At 35.9% G+C, this 18,464-nt stretch overlaps 1 protein-coding gene across 1 annotated transcript in view; it reads right to left on the bottom strand.

Annotated features, from left to right (window-relative positions):
• The window catches only part of LOC148949345 (ferric reductase 1), a 141,935-nt gene extending 123,798 nt beyond the window's left edge, over window positions 1-18,137 (bottom strand). Inside the window, exon 1 of the mRNA XM_089093381.1 lies at window positions 18,002-18,137. The gene's annotated coding sequence lies outside the window, so the exon portion shown is untranslated. The remainder of the gene's footprint in view (window positions 1-18,001) is intronic.
• Between the last annotated feature and the right edge of the window lie 327 nt (window positions 18,138-18,464).

The raw sequence follows: 18,464 nt of genomic DNA, 5'->3' as shown, positions 1-18,464 counted from the left end.
TGTTGCCGACGATTTATGCAACTTTGCATCAAAAACTCCCTCTATCAATGAACCAACAGCTCAGGTAGTAAGCTCAAAGAACGATCACCCTATAAACACATATCTATACCTTCAAGCAGATCTCCTTGAAATTGATAAATGGTCTGATGTTTAAGCCGTCGACTTAGACAACTAGAAGGCCCTCTTCCGTCATTCTGACTTATAGATTCTTTAAGTACAAAGCCAAAAGGAATTGATAATTTTCGTAGCCGGGGATATGTTTGTCAGCCGACCTTTACTGGAGAGCCAAAGATGGTCAGATGCACTCTTGCCGCATTGGAAAGCTAAATGTAGTTCTTAGCTACACAAAACTTGCATCCATCCAGCTTGATCATCCATCTACACAAGTCTTTCTAAGACCTCACGATTCGTCTAGAGGATCAAGAACAGAGCCAGTAGGATAGGGTTCAGCACTTGGTAAGATCAACTATTACCTTTAAAGACAAGACTTTATTCCGTATCGAAAACTATCGACCAACTCAACTGAAAGTCAATGAAGTACATACACTCACCTCCTGTTCTGGAGCTTCATCTCCTTGTCCCACCGTTTGCAAAGGTAACGAGACACAAAGGTAGGAACACAGCTACTTTTGGTCACCTGAAGGAGGAACCACCAAGGCATGAGTATTTGCAAAAGTCATTGGTTTGAAAAACTTGAAGACAATTGCCGTCGAGCGTCGTCGCTACTCATCCATCGGTAATCCTTGGGAGGTTAGCCAGACAAACCTATCTGCTAAATCCTTTAAGTGACGTCTAATGCACATCTAGAGCCTAGTGATTAAGCGGCGGAAATGGCAAGTGGCATACAGGGCACTCGATGTACTTGGCGTAGTGAAGTTTGTCGAACAAATTGGTATCATATACTTACTTTTAAATTATGACCAGCAAAATGTATTCTTAGGGTTATACCGTTGTTGGTGAAGTCCGATAATTTTCTCTCATTTTCCATGCAGGCGCCCATAAGCGTTTACTGTTAGGCTAATTAGTGAAATGTGAGTCATACTATTTGAGAAGAACCGATAGTTTTTTTATCTTTCAAGATACAGGTAGATTTGATCATTTCTGAAAAGGCTTTGACTCCATATAAATTTCCCCTAGACCTTGGGATGTAAGTCCTTGGTTTGGGATCTTTGGGAAAGTATATATATATATATATATATATATATATATATATATATATATATATATATATATATTAAGTATTACCAAAAAAGAATGTTAAGTATATATTATTACCGTTTAACACCTTGGGAGTCTTTTTCAAGTGAACTCTATTAAGTTTCATAATCCAGCAGCAGTCCTTTTTAAATAATAATAACAATAATAATAATTTATTATAAGCCAAAAAACAGGCCATACAGCACAGTATTCTTAAATACACTCCACAAGAAAAATTAAATAAATATCAAGTTTCACTCATTGATGTCAACGCTTCATTTACATGTTTACATAACTGCCTGATTGTCCTTTTTACAGTCGTCTTGAGGATCCCCGGGAACTCCAAGTTACCACCCTCAAAATACTTTCCCCTTAAAAGAGAAAGTTGTTGGCACTCAGCGAGAATATGGGCCACATCCTCAATACCTAGGTTACATCTGGGGCAAGAGTAATCTGGGGTCATCCGTTTTCTTTCAAATAATCTTTTCCTATTTTTTTCTATTTTTATTTTTTAATATGAGATGTTAAACAATCACATATAATTGTATTGTTTAATATCTATGTGTTTTTAACCGGTGTGTTGTTTCTGAAAAATTGGTCTTAAGTTGTTCTTGGGACGATTTTGTCACAAAATGAACCAACCTTTTAGGACAAACTTGATAAGTCGAGATATTACTAGCAGCTCAAACTAACACAGAACTAGACAGTGGATTATAAATACTTCACTTCTGTGTTAAAATGTATTTGTTTTGGAAGGGTTTTAGGTTTCTATTGGCTTACACATTAAGGCAAGAAGCTGGCTAGAATGTCCTTTGTTACAAGTTCTAAGTTTTAGAAATATAATAACCTCAAATTTTGAAATACTGCCCTCTCTTGCCTGTTCATGCTACACGGCAGTGAATGCCAATATCCGGTAGAGATAATTATGTTCAATTTCAGCTTCTTTTTCCATAAACTTAATTTTTCTTTTTAATTTACACCAAATCTAAAGTTTGGGTAAGTTTTACCATTAATCCCGTTTGCGTTAGAGTATCAACTTGAAAAGATTTTTTTCACATAACTGATTTTTAATGTCATTTATCATACTTTACTGTTGCGTATTCTTAATGTATTTTTAAAGTTGTATGGTTAAGATGAAAACCGCAAACCACAACGGAATTTTCAAACTACTATCTTTTTTCTTGGTGTAGAAAATACCGGCAAAAAAAAGATTAACAGTTATCAGTAGTAAAGCTGCAACAGAAAGCTGCAACAGAAGGCTAATGCTTTTCAGTTTTATTGTTGTATTTCATAAAAACCCAAAAATGGCCATAATGGTAAAATGTTCAAATACTACTTAAAGTCTGAACAAAGAAGATTCCGAGAGAAGCTCACAGAAGATTAGTTATATAGAGTTGATACAGACTTGTGGCAAGCACGTTTTTAGAAATTTTCTGAATGTCTTTTCGGGACTTCTAACAGATTTGAGCTGATCTGTGCAGGTTCACTGGTTTAGTAGGATTTAAATCACAAGTTCCAAAATTGTAAGACCCTTTTTTTTTAAGGCAAGTAAATACAAAAGAACAAAAGTAAATAAAAAGAGGAGACAAATTAAATCTACAAAAAAATTGTCCTCATAATGAAATGAAGTTTAAGATTTAAAGCCTCCTAACTCCATATTGATTCGAAGGGGTTCTCATGATAACTCGGAAAATTAGGTGCTGAAAATACATTGCGGTGTGGTTCTACTACTCTTACCCCTCCTCTGACCTTCCCTCTATTAGCTGCTAATCAAATCTGTCATACTGTACATAACTAAACGAACCCTGAAATGAAGCTGTCCAAGTGACAAGTGGCAGTCCAGTCCATTGTCACTACCAAGAGACAATATTACCTCTGAAACTGGGAGTCTATATGAATAAATGTTAAATCACAGATCAATTGCCTTTCTCAGAGTTTTTGCTCAATTCCATGCTTAGCTTTAATTGAGGTCAAAGCTGTTGTTGTGTGGCAGAAAATCACCTACGTCAGCACTTTGCAGTGGTGCGATCTCTTTCGCAACCTTTGAAGAGCACTGTAGCTTTAAATTTCTGTTCGAATGAGCCGTCTCTAAATACTATGCTACTACTGCTCAGTGGACAGGCTGCATAAAAATACAATACTTGTCAAGAATCCGGTAGTCACGCGAGAAAGACTGCATCGAGAAAACGAGATGCTACATGAAAAACAGGTTTTTTCTGCCATGTGAGGTGTTGCTCGCTCTGTGACGAAGATTTAAACTTTAGTTTTGGGGTTGAAGGGGCAAAAAAAGGTACCTAGGTTAGGTTAGGTTACGCATTTAATAAACGCTGTGATTCACCCCCCCCCTCCCCCAATGTGCAAATATATAACCCAAATTTGTTTCTGAACTATTATATTTTTATCCTATTTTGTTTTATTTCATGAGCATTAACGAACCTTCACTTCTCGCGTGACTGCCGGATTCTTGACAAGTACCAAAAATACTATTACTACTGCTACTAACAACTCATTGCAACACCAAGCCCACTGAGACCAACACAGCAGCACACGCTCCTCCTCCACCTTCTTCTACCCCAGCTTCAGGTTTTACCCCCTCCAATAAAATTCCAGTTTCGTTTAAATTCTTACTTATCATCTTTTCCCGTCCCTTTAGGGAAAAACCTGCTTTTCGTTTGGCCCCAGATGGATGGCCAAGAAATACAATCTTTGGCAATGTGTCATCTTTTATCCGTAAGGCGTAACCTAGGCATCAAGCTTTCTTAGGTTATAGCCCTACTAAGTGGAATTGAACACAATTTTATACAGCGATCAGTTATATGATATGCGGTTGGTCGAACGAGTATATAAGACTGTCCTTATACAATTTCTCTGGAAAAACATTTAGCAGATCTTCTTCAGCCTTTCATAGTAACTACGCTTCTAAACATAAATCTTCTGATTGGTTGAAAAACTGAACGAAAAATTCCGGTCGGCTAAAATTAGCGCTAGTGAAATCTTGGTATTAGGAAAACCTCAGTGTGGACGCGCCTTAAGGAATTCAGGAACGCAATTCAAATAATCTAAATAGCCCTGGCTTGGCTCTCAAGTCTTCCACCAAATAGCCGTTGATCTTTGAATTTAATCAACTTGGTGGAAGACTTGAGAGCCAAGCCATGGCTAAGTAGAGTAAAGCGAAGACAGATAGTCTCTGTGAGAGGCAAAGCTGGTATAATTTTATCAGTGTTGTATATATATTATTAATTTCAATTAATGATGATAGTCTATCATCCATCATAGTACAGAACTAAGGTAGACTGGCATAGAGTAAGTGTAATTCAAATAGTTTATCAGTTCTGTGAGCCATTTGAACGCAATTGAAGACCAAAAAATTATTCAAACACTTAGGGACTAACCCTGTCCACAGGACTTGCAGGAAAGTGGGCGACTGAGATAGTTTATATTATATGAGCTTGGCCTACTAGGAAAGCCTACAGGAATTGTAATGGGGTTTGACCAAGATTTTTGAGTTGACTAATGACGGACAATGTCGACTGGACTTGTAGGCAAAACGAGGAACTGATATATTTTTCAAACAGTTTGAGTTTTGCCCATTGGGAAAGCCAGGCAGAATCGCAGCGGGGTGACCAAGATTCTATTGACTCATGACTGACAAGTTCCACTGGACTTGTAGGCAGAACATGGGACTGAGATATTTTGAACACTTTGAGTTTTGCCTATTGGAAAAGCCCACTGGGCCAGAACGGGTTGGTAACAAAGATTTTTCGTTGAAAACTTATGAATCAAGTCCCTAAACTCACAGGGCAAATGAGCGACCCTGATTTTTCATATTGTAATGGCTTTGCTTACTTGGAAAGCCCATATGGGAATCAAAGGCAGTCGACCAGGATTTAGGATCGAAACCTGACCAACAAGTCGCCTGGACTCGCAGGCAAACAGGCGGCCTAAGAATAATAGGCCCGCCCGCCTACAGTCTTTGGCGGGTGACCGATTTCAGGATTACAGATGAACATACCATTAAGAGCATTGTAGAAACCCTCCGTGGCATTTATAGTTTTCGCCAAGCAATTCAGTGCACTTTCAGTGTGGTTTCAGATGATTGGTAAAAACCTTGGCAATGCAAACCCCCGGTTTGGCAATTTAAGTCCACGCGCGCATGCATCATTGAAGCAAACTCAAGAAAGAATCGTAATTATCATCTTGGGGGAAATTTCCACAGAGTTCATCAAACACTCTTTCAATATCTTGTAATGGAACAAAAGCTAAGGCTGAGATAATCCTGACCAGGATATTAAAATTGGGATCATTTTCGAAGTCATGTTTGAGACCTAGCGATTGAACTTTTCTTATGATAGACTGTGAAAAGTGAAAGAAACATCCCTATAACATAGAATTTGGAAACTCAACTAGAAAAGCATTTATAGTAGCCTTTTTCAAAATCTGTCAGAATTCTAGTGGGATTAGCTCTTGGCACCAAGTCTATAAATGCTTTTAGCGTGCCTCTAAATGAGTTTTCTGCCTTATCAGGCAAAAGAAAATAAATGCATGGAGGATATGAATCACAAGCCTTTGCATGTATTGTATATAGCTGAAAAAAGGACGGGACGAAACCTTGAATGTTCCATCACCTAAAAATAGTTCTGGTCTCCCACGATACAGCAATCATATCTTTATAGCCCAAAACCAAATTTTTTTAGGAATATTTTTTTCGGAATCGTAAAAGTAAAGATCTTGATACAAACCTGGGATTTTAAAGGCCACCGACTGGGGTTGTCGAGGATTATAATCGTTTTTTCGTCTTTCTCGACGAATGGACTCGCCTAAGGCACTCTTTGTAGGCATTCTAACAACTACGTCTTCATGGTTTCTAGTTGGCACAGAGGAAGTGGTTGCTGCTTGTTTAACGTTGAACTTTATTCGAGAAGTCCTCACACTGATCGGATCACCAGGGAGTGAATGCTCACCAGGCTACTGTGATTGATAAACACATCTGAATTGAAACAGATCTGAGTAATGTGGTGGTTCAGTTAAGTGGCAGTTGAGGTTTTTGGTGGTCGAGTTCATGGTGGTTGAGCTGTTTGGTGGTTAACTTTAAGGTAGTTGAATTGAGGGTGGTTGATTTGTTTGGTAGTCGAGTTATGGTGGTTGAGTTGTGTGTTCACCCAAGCAGCTCTCCTTCTACAAAAGCCCCTTCCCCTAAATAACTTCCTTTAAAAAGAAAAAAAAACGATACATCTCACAATTTTAGAAGGCTCCAAATCTTTCAATCATATTCCCTCAGCTTCAGCAACAATCTTATAAGGAAAGGAAATTTAACGTTTCTCAGTATTTGAACCCAGGTACGTAGGCAAGATTTTATTTGGGATAGGGGGAAGGGGAGATGCTATTTTTTCAGGGAAGGTATAACATGGAAAAAATTATAAAAATAGATGAATTTCTTGACAAATGAATTAACATTATTAGAAAAGTCTCGCGAAAGGGGGAAAGGTTGTATTCGAAACCCTCCTCTTTTCGTAAGTTCCATTTTCAACCTTTTAGAAGTAGGTGAATATTCTATTCATAGATTTGTCTGTTATTAATTTCTCATGTTGTTGTCAGAAAGGCCTGCAACTTCCACATCATGTTCAGGTCATTGAATGTATAAAGTTTGGGTTTTATCAGATGAATTAGTTGAAATGACGCTTAAAACCGGTATCTCAATGGTGATTTGTTTAATTATAAGTCTTTACACAACATCTTCGCCTTTAAGCTAATTTTTATCTCGATGACCTTGGAAATAATTTCACTCAATATGAAGAACTTAACTAATATAAATACTACGTTTGGTCATTATGCTACATACCTTAATCATACTGTTTATCATTTTGCTAAACTATACTGACCGAGGTGCAGTTCTTGTATTTCTCTTAAGGATGTTGATAGGCCATCAAGAAGGTTGATAGGCATCAATGATAGCCAGCAATTTTGCAGAAGAGGCAAGACAGAAGAAAACTACACATAGCCTAATATTACAGATCGAATATTTTGACTTCGGTATACAGAAAATTAGACCACATCCTCACATGGCATAGCTGTTATTGTGCTTGGACCATATATATATATATATATATATATATATATATATATATATATATATATATATATATATATATATATATATATATATATATATATATATATATATATATATATATATATATATATATATATATATATATATATATATATATATATATATATGTATGTGTGTGTGTGTGACATGTAGTCAGAAATGTCTTCGAGGAGGCCCTGGTCCTTTTATAGTGAGGCCCAGCTAAGGAAATGTCTTATATAACCATTGTGTTCAAATACTATATAGGCACATGTAATTTCCTCTAACTCCGGAAGGGCTCTGTGCCCCTCCCCCCTTCTGGCACTGCTGCGTACAAGATATGGTGGCTCCGGTAAATTTGCGATGAGCATTTGAAATCGAAAAACTTAACAAGTTATAATGATAAGATAAAGGCGTAAATAAAAAGAAAGAAAATAAGGTGCATGAAAATATAACTTATTCTAGATAAGGCACCCAAGAAAATAAATAATCGATTGATTCATGATATTTCGCAACATTTTAAGAATTCTGCAAAACCTTCACTGAAAACACAAAATCCACATAAACAGTATCTTCTTTAGGAACAGAAAAGTATTTAAACAACCTACAGAAAGTAAAAGACTAGTTTAAAAAACTACCAATAGTCCTTCACTTGCCGTGAGGCGAGGGACTTTGTGAAATACACTGCCGAGATTGTGTGGACTGAAAATAGATGGCATATCGTATCGACTTTGCTATAGAACGGTTGGTTCTGACTGGATCTCTAGCAGGAAAAATTTTGAATATTGCAAAAATGGAAATCGATAGACGGTGTGGAAATCACGGGCCCTCAATCCCCAGTCCGCAGAAGGCAAGACCGTGTACTTTGATGTGTGGCTTAACAATGAAACATTTGTGTCAAAGCTTTGGAGTTTATGGCCTTATTGACCGAGCCGCTCAGGGATGGGGCTGCAGAGACCAAAGAGTGTCTAGAAATACGTGCAAAATGATGTCCGAGGGCAACCCCCTGGACATATGAAGCGCTGACCAAGGCGAAATAAAGAATCTTTGAGGAACAATCCAAGATGGAAAACAGATGTTCATTTGCTCGTACCAGTTCAAAGGGTCGACTGTCACTCGCTGGAGATAGCTGGCGTGAAGCGGGTGACTGTAATTTTGGTTTGACTTTTTTTGGTTAGGCTTACTGTTAGAGCCATAATTCGAGGACCTCCATCAGTTAACTGACCTCTTGCCTAAGGTAGGGGTGCCAATCTGCGAAACTTTAGAAATTAGTACGAAATGGAATATCTGGTATAATTATAAATTGATTAAACTGATCTGTCCTGCCTTGTCCATTTGTGATGCATAAAAGTTAAATACTGGACGTTATCAAGATGCAACTTTTCCTTTTTTGGTTTCATTTTGTTGTTCTACAAAGTCTGTGTCTTTTTTTCCTTTTCTTTATATATTTTGTTTATTTTAGGTAATTTTTTTTCCATTGATACTTTCTTCTGAATTTTAAGCCGAAATATTCAGACTTTGTTATTACTAGTGATTTTTATATATCTCAATTGTTTTAAAAATTATACACGTTTTTCTGTATTTCTATTTCGTTTGAGTTTTAAATAAAAAAGCTGTTTGGTCTAAAATTACTTACACGAAACTGTAGGAGGGAGGCCAAAGCTTTTTGTTTTAAAAGGGTATTTTTCAAAATCGAAGGGGCAATTCTGTTTCTTTTTCGATTTTTTAAATGAACACACCGAAAAGGTTGTCTTCCAAGTCTGGGAAGGGGGCAAGTTTTTCTTCCACTCTCCTCCTATTAGCGCCCATGGCGCTAATGTCTCTGTCCCGAATAGAATACCATTACCGTTTTATTTACCGTAGTAAAGCTGTATTATTTTATTTAGTTCAATTATCTCCTACATTTCTTTATGAATGTATAGGAAAAACCAACAACGCCCAGGTCGCAATAATCGGCTCACATCTTTATATCTTAAGGCGAAGGCGCAGAAAAGAAAAAAAAAATATCAATTTATCGACACGCTTTTCGCTATTGAGTTACTATAATTATATGATTCACTTTTTAGGTATTGCGTCTGTCAAAAAAATTCCACGTACTGTACTTCCCAAAAATAAGGAAGTCGGGACGAGATTAAGCATGCACAACTTCATGGGTTATTTTGTGGAAAACACTCTGGCTTTTGGGTGAGTCCCAAGCACAGTGCCTCTAGCAACCGAAGTTCAAAGATAGACTATGTCTTCTAGTGGGCACCCAACACAAGTTACAAGAGAGATTTATCAAATTCGAATTAAATTCTCAAACTCGAAGTTTGAGAATTATGAAGAATTTTGAAATTTCGTCCATTGAAAAACAATTATGCGAACAGAACAGAAATTAGGGCTTTGATTCAAGTGCAAGTAAGGTATATAAGACCCAAGGGCGGATCCAGGATCTTTTTTCGTTTGGGTTACTAATTTTTGACTCAGTTTTCGACTAATTTTACTGATTTTTACCTAGGTTTTACTAATTTTCGACTTATTTTCGACTCGGTCAAAAATTTCGGGGGGGGGGGGGGGGTTAAAACCGGGTACCCCCCCCCCCCAGGATACGGCCTTGATAATACCTTAAACCAAATCTTAGCTTCGATTTAGTTTGTTATTCTTAGTTTTTACTGGAAAGTTATACTATTCCTTAATACAAAGTGGTACCGCTATTATGTACAGAATTATATTCATAGCTAAACAACTTCGGGTTATGTCTCAAAAGTTGTTTTTTCCTGTTCATGCTTTACTCTGACACTAAACCTTCCAATCCATTTATGTGTCAGAGTAAATTTCTTTTTTTTGTATGCTTTTTACATTGTTTTATCTCGGTGTTTTGTTTTTGTAACAAGTAAGAAAATTAGTTTTCCTTTTCAGACCGTAAATGTGTAAGAGATAGAAGACATACGCTTTAAAAAAGGGAGAATTGCAATTTATCAGCTTTGCACAGAAGGAAACAATAAAACATTTCCATTGTTTATGGTATTATGATCGTTAATTATTGTTGAAACCAAGAAGACAAAAGAAAACTCGTTATTTTGTTCGGTTGTATCCAATTTAATGATAGATTATCTAAAAAAAAATATTCCCGGTTCTAATATAAGACATGGACAGCCGAGATTGCAATATATTCCTGGTTAAACATTTTTTAAAGCAGGACCGGAAGTAAAAAAAAATTTGAATAGTGAAAAAACACAAATAAGAAGCCACGAAAGGATGACTCTCAGTTTTTACCCTGACTCCATGAGTCTTGATACACGGAGCCACAATTAGGCAAGGGATAAGCAAAATTTAATTTCCGGATATAGGGGTCTGAGACACCGAAAGCATCTTTATAGGTCCTTATCTTTAAATTTTTATTTTAGGTTCCTAAGATCGTTTTCATGGGTAGTCTCCCCTGCCTCCCCCCTATCAACTGGGGCCACTAGCAGCTATAACAAAAAAGCCGACGATTAAAACCCTAAATAATAGAATAAAATCGGTGACGCGTCACAGTCGCGGAATATGAAGATAGACCAAATAGTCAAAGGAAAAAGTTCTTATATTGACAAGGTTTGGATATAGGGGTCTGAGACACCGAAAGCATCTTTATAGGTCCTGATCTTTAAATTTTTATTTTAGGTTCCTAAGATCGTTTTCATGGGTAGTCTCCCCTGCCTCCCCCCTATCAACTGGGGCCACTAGCAGCTATAACAAAAAAGCCGACGATTAAAACCCTAAATAATAGAATAAAATCGGTGACGCGTCACAGTCGCGGAATATGAAGATAGACCAAAAAAGTCAAAGGAAAAAGTTCTTATATTGACAAGGTTTGGATATAGGGGTCTGAGACACCGAAAGCATCTTTATAGGTCCTTATCTTTAAATTTTTATTTTAGGTTCCTAAGATCGTTTTCATGGGTAGTCTCCCCTGCCTCCCCCCTATCAACTGGGGCCACTAGCAGCTATAACAAAAAAGCCGACGATTAAAACCCTAAATAATAGAATAAAATCGGTGACGCGTCACAGTCACGGAATATGAAGATAGACCAAAAAAGTCAAAGGAAAAAGTTCTTATTGACAAGGTTTGGCCTTCAGTTGACAAAAAAAGCTATCAATTCTGCGGTTGTATAAAAATAACAGGCATATCAGGCTTAAATACCGTATCAAAAACCGTAAAAAAATTGACGATTATGTTCGATGGATATGTGACTTCTTCATTCTCAACCCTAATATTTGATGATGCTTCGGTAAAAGGCTAAACAAAGGTAACGAAACGTTCACTCTCGGCGAAGGGAGTAGCCTAATGCTCAGTGTAGACAATGAGGAAAACACTTTGAAATCACCAAGAGTCATTGGGAGCGCAATAACGCTCCCTGAGTAAAGAGCAAAGTCGCTTCCATGTGTCAGTTATATTTTCTTGTCCCCAGGCCACTGTGCATGAAAGGTGTGACCGTAGATACTTTAGAATGGGCTATCTCGATCGGAAATTTAAAGTTCTAGTGCCATTTTTATGGTTCGAAGGTGATTGGAGAGCAATCCTGGTGTCCAAAACTTTAGCTTGAAACTTTCAGGGATTTTTTCTGGGAAAAGAATATCATGTGTTTTGTTGCAAATGGCGGAGGAGGGTTAGGGCCACAAACATTTTGTTTTTGATTGGTTTTAGTTCGAGCGATCGTTTTAGTTCGATACGGATCGTTTGCTATACAATGATTCCCAGACTTTTCCAAAAGTGTACTCTAGAAACAATACACGTACCTAAGTAAATCAAAATACGCTATATACAATTGATTTCTCAAATTCACAGACAAATTGATTTCACATTGTCTCAAGAATAGGTTAAGGTATGGAGTTGGAAATTTTAGCCATTGTTGGAGGAGGGTGTCAAATAAATATAAATTTTGACCTTGAGCGGAGTTAGACTGGCACAGTGTTTATCCAGATCATCAAAATAGCGCGTTAGCAATATCTTGGAACGGCCGGAGGAATGGAGTGGAAACTTCCAGGTACTGTTGAAGAAAAAATGGGGAGGGAACAGGAAAAATCCAAATTTGGTGTTGGGGGAGGGAAAAGGGCCTAAAACTTTTCCCCCTCCGTCTTCCCTCTTGTAGCCTTTTTGCAGAAATGCATAAATGTTGCACCTTGTTTGAATAAGATTTATGCAAGGATTCTCAATACATGATTGGAGGAAACGGAATTAGTGACTCCTCCAGCAACCCCTCCCATTACCAACTTCTCAGCTGATAATTAGGCATCTTGCACCTTAATTGCAACAGAATTAAGCAAAGTTTAATGTATATGACTAAAGGACCAAGTTGAGCTTGTGGTCCCCTCCAGACCTCACCTGCCCTTCTGCCACCCGCCTATATATTATATATATATATATATATATATATATATATATATATATATATATATATATATATATATATATATATATATATATATATATATATATATATATATATATATATATATATATATATATATATATATATATATATATATATATATATATATATATATATATATATATATATATATATATATATATATATATATATATATACTATATATATATATAGTATATATATCCATGGTTGGAGGAAACGGAATTAGTGACTCCTCCAGCAACCCCTCCTATTACCAACTTCTCAGCTGATAATTAGGCATCTTGCACCTTAATTGCAACAGAATTGAGCAAAGTTTAATGTATCAAACAGTTCATGGTAACGAACTTTAAGTAAGGAGCGAGCCGGCTCAATGATAACCAAAACTCTAGAAAATGGTATTTTGAAACAAATAGATACATCAAAAGAATGACATTTTAATGCTGATTTCAAATTGGTAAGTTTTATGAAGTTTAATTTTACCCATCAAAAGTTAGGCGCCTGAGAAAATTTGGCTGATTTTCGAAAAAAGGGGGAAAGACCCCCTAAAAGTTATAGAACCTTAATGAAAATCACACCATCATATTCCGGGTATTAGAGAACCCTACTGTAGACGTTTCAAGCTCCATCTACAGAAATGTGGAATTTTGCATTTTTTGCCAGAAGAAAGATCACGGGTGTGTGTGTATTTGCTTTTTTTTGTTTTTTTTTTCCCAGGGATGATCGTATCAAACCAGTTGTCCTAGAATATCATGGGAGGGCTCATTGGAATGGAAATTGAAAGTTCTAGTGCCCTTTTTAAGTGAACAAAAAAATGGAGGGCAACTAGGCCCCCTCCCACGCTCATTTTTTTCCCAAAGTCACCTGATCAAAATTTTGAGATAGCCATTTTGTTCAGCAAGTTCGAAAATATTGTAAGTATGTCTTTTAGGATGACTTACTCCCCCGAAGTTCCCGGAGGGAGGGCTGAAAGTTATGAACTTCTACCCAATGTTAACATATAGTATTGGTTATTGGGAAGTATACAGACGTTTTCAGGGGAGATTTTTCCTGGTAGTAGGGGGGTGGGTGGGTCGGGGGTTATCTGGGAGGATCTTTCCATGAAGGAAGTTTTCATGGGGGAAGGGACATTGCTATGAAGGGGACGCCGGACTTCCCAGCATTATTTAAAAAAAGATCATAAATTTAATATAAAAAAACAAGTATTTCAACTGCAACAGCAGCAACGTCGAAACTTTAAACGAACAGAAAATATTACATATATAATTGGGTTCACCCCGTAGTCAAAGACTCGTTCTTTAAGCCAAAGATTTCTTAGAGCTATTTATTCTAATTAACGGCCTTTGTGATTAAGCGGTCATTTCTAAAGAATTGGGACCAAAATTGGAGTTTCGCTTAAAGAGAAAGTTATTGACTAGGGGGCGAAACCCCTAATAGACGCATTAAAAATATAGGAATATAGAAGTTCGTTACGTAAGTTAATTCGTAAGTTACGTATATTTATTACTAATAAAAACGTTCGTAAATAAAATTGAACAAGTTTTGAGAAAGCCATTTAGCTAAATAAGAGTAAATTAATATGAAAATTTTGTTTTAATTATTCATGTACGGTGAGCCAAGATCAAAACCTGCATTCGTTCAAAAACGTTCAAAAATTAAATAAAAAAAACAAGTTTTTTAAACTGAAAGTAAGGAGCGACATTAAATCTTAAAACGAACAGAAATTATTCTGTATATGAAAGAGACTGTCCCCTCCTCAACGCCTTGCTCTTTACGCTAAAGTTTGACTCTGTCTCACAACTTTATTTTTTAAAACAATAAAAAACTTTAGCGTAAAGAGCGAGGCGTTGAGGAGGGGACAGTCTCTTTCATATACAGAATAATTTCTGTTCGTTTTATGTTTTAATGTCGCTCCTTACTTTTCAGTTGAAAAAACTTGTTTTTTTATTTAATATGACTAAAGGACCAAGTTGAGCTTGTGGTCCCCTCCAGACCTCATCTGCCCTTCTGCCACCCGCCTATATATATATATATATATATATATATATATATATATATATATATATATATATATATATATATATATATATATATATATATATATATATATATATATATATATATATATATATATATATATATATATATATATATATATATATATATATATATAGTACCGCCGGTACTTGGCACGCGACGGGCTTGTATACATTTGAATATATAACTAGGCATTAGCATAATCATCGTTTTATTCTTTAAGTTTAAGTCATGAGGCATCAAATCGGCAGTTTTAATTGAATTAAAAATTCTAGTGTAAATTCAATTCCTCCTCCGTGTTAATGCATTAAAGTATCATCTATTTTGTAGGATTTGTTTTCGCACAGGAATCGTTGTGATTCTCTTTGTGCTTTTCTTCTAACCGCAGATTTAGTTGACGATTCGATGTGATCATTCATGTCGCTCTTCTTCTAACTGCAGATTTCTGTGTCGATTATTTTTATTTTGATTCGTTGTAATGGTTATTGTCGCATTTCTTCTAGCTACATATTTTGTTTACGCTTCATATTCATGCATTTTTTAATTTTGGGCATGCCTTTTGCTTTAGCTCTTCGGATTCATTCAAAATCACGTGTAGTTTCACATGACGTCATGGATATAAAAAAAACTGCTTTATCAGCTTCTCCCAGTCGCTATATTTTGCTTTAATTGCGTTCTTATATAATTCAGCAACAACCAGGAATGTCCCAATGCCTATGCCCTCTGAAATATCTAAATTACGCACCGGCATAATCATCGGTTTATTCTTTAGTTTCAAGTTATAGGGTGGTAAATCAGTAACTTGAGGTGAATTAAAAAAATCTGACGTGAATACAATTCCTCGTTCTTGTTTATCCTATAGAGATGCTAAAATAGCACGGTCCTTGTTCCCTTGTAATTTTTGAAATGTCTAAATTAAGCAATAGCATAATTCTCGTGTTATTATTTAGTTTTAGGTCACATTTTCCTTTGCAATTCACTGGGATTTATTGCTATTTCTAGACCCTTAAATAACATGGTTCTTTTTGGTAGTCCCTGGGAAAAAATGATGTAATTTTGCTTTTTAGATGTAAAGTGACATCACTCATATAGTTTTTTTCTGCCTTGAATTGAATTCTTCTTTACTATTGATCTTTCACAGACGCCAAATAACTTGATTTCATTGCAGGGTGGTTAAGAAATTCAGGCGTGAATTCATTTTCTCCTTATGGTGTATCTTTGCACTAACACTTCTTCATTCTATGGAGGAAACTCAGCAATTTCAATTGAATGAAGTAATTCAGGCGTAAATTCAACTCCTCCTTCCTGTTTATCCTTCACAGACTCACTGGAGTTAAACTAACACATTCCTTCATTTCATTATAATTTTACCTTGTGTTCTAGCCATGGATATCGTCGTGCTACGTTTTCCTTAGCAATTCCATGTGATTTTTGCTGTTCCTTGTTCAATGCCTTTATTTTTAGCTGTTCAGAGTCATTTGTCATCTCGCGTTATTTTTAAAGCTTCATAGATACTAAAACCGATACGACCACTCATGGGGGGAAAATAGTGTTAATTATTCTGCCGAAATGCATATAAATACGACGTCACTCACATAACTTTTTCCCCAGAATTAAGGTTCTAAACGACTTTTCTCAAACGCGTGACTTATCTAGATCGTTTTCAGGCCAGAAATTCCCAGAGTGCCAATTTTCAAAAAAAAACAAAAAAAAACATGAAGCCGCTTTCATCAAAAAATTTATAACCACACTTTGTTCTTGATCTGTAATGAAACCGGTTTTGTATGTTCATTCGGAGGTTATGAGCTTAGCCTGAGCGAGATGAACCGTATCTACGCAGGTATATTTTAATTAAATATTCAATATATAGAGGTGGTTAGGTATTCAATATAATGTGTTCTGGGCGACTTATATATATATATATATATATATATATATATATATATATATATATATATATATATATATATATATATATATATATATATATATATATATATATATATATATATATATATATATATATATATATATATATATATATATTTATATATATATATTGAGATGGTCCCTGACTTCCGAGAATTGACGCCACAGTTCATCAAACCCCCGCTCTTCAAGCCAAAGTTTGGATTTTTATCCTGAATGGCTTAACAACAAATGTTCAAACAAGGGCAAACGTACAAGAACAACAGGAACCGGTTAAATAGTATTTTTAACAATACTTCCAGGGGCGTAATTTCGTGAAAATCCTGGGAAAGGGGGCAAAGTTGGATACAATTTTCTCAAATCATTAAAGGTATTATTTAGTGCTTTAAAAGTGCTATAAAGGTACTTTGTAGTACTATATAAAGGTAATTTATAGTGTAATAAAGGTAAACAATTACTAAAAAACTCGTCTGTTTCTGTTGTTGCTTGAATTGTGCAGGTTTATTTTAGGTTTGACAAGATTTTGGAAGAAACTAAATTTCAGCTGGGGGGCAAACTGGGGTCTGGCGGAGAGGGCAAACAATGGTCTACGAGGGGCAGTTGCCTCCCCCCTCCCCATAGCAAATTACGCCCCCGAATGCATCTAGACACTTCGTCAATGTAATCGCACAATTACTGACCAATTACATGTGTTACACTTATGAATGCTATCATTAAGGCACTTTTAAACTATAGATAAGGATGGGGGAGCCCCCTTGTGCGTGTCTTAGGTTTCAGTGTCACTCTGTACTTTCATTCGAAAAAAAAACAAGTTTTTTTTCTTTTTTTCTAAATTTGTTAAAAAGGCACAAGAACCTTCGAACCAAGAACACATGAACAATTGGTTTTGTTGTTTTTAGGGGGGGGAGGGTCACCTAGAAAGAAAAACAAGAGAATTGTGAGAAAAAATAGGTAAATGCTTAAACTTATTAATTGAGGGGCGGTTCTATTTTTATGCCTTCCCTTCTGTCTACCTCTATAAATAAAGCCAATTTTCTAGGATAAGTATCTACCTCAGTGTATTCTCTCTCTCTACAAAGCACTTAACTTTAATGGACATGGACAAATTTTGTTTTATAAAAGTGAAACTTTGATCTACAACACACGTGGGACTTAAGAAAAGTTCTTGATCCTTGTATCTTGTTTAAACACTGATTTAAAAGATTTTGTGGAAATGAATATTAAAACGACAATAAATAAACCCTATCGGTTAAGGCTTAAAATCTTACCAAATCATTGAAGTGTTTTTTTTTTTTTTAACCCTAGGCTCAAAGAAAATCAGATTCAAGCTAAAATTACGGAAATGCAACGAAATACCTACCGGTTAAAACCAAAAGAAAATTAAGAGTCTGAATCAGGAAGAGTTACGGTATTCCTACTTGAAAAGTCAAAGCACCTTAACAGTACAAGCTCTAGCAAACAACTAAATTAGTTATTTACCCGAGCGTATCACACAGGTAACCGTGGAGACAGGTAAATTACTTTTTAACTCAATGGCTAGAGGCCAATAATTTTCACCACTAGCATATGCCCGATCATGTATCTCGATTCCGGGGTCTACCAAGCGGGGTTAAGAACCCAGCTTAATTTTTCCATGATTCTGTGGGAGTAATAACTAGATTGCGTTTTTCGTGACGAAATGATTGAGTAATGACTAAAAGAAATAAATTATCTGTTACATTTAATAGTCTCATAAATGCCGCTTCCGAATTTCTTCTTTTATAGGCTTCGAAAAAAAAATTATCGAAGAAAAGGTTATTTGTTTTTACTGACAGATCAAAATC

This window comes from Artemia sp. Qi Xiang Cuo, chromosome 8 (assembly GCF_049724085.1).
Source record: "Artemia sp. Qi Xiang Cuo chromosome 8, ASM4972408v1, whole genome shotgun sequence".
NCBI classification, from domain to species: Eukaryota; Metazoa; Arthropoda; class Branchiopoda; order Anostraca; family Artemiidae; genus Artemia; species Artemia sp. Qi Xiang Cuo.
This window is presented reverse-complemented; position numbering and strand designations above follow the sequence as displayed.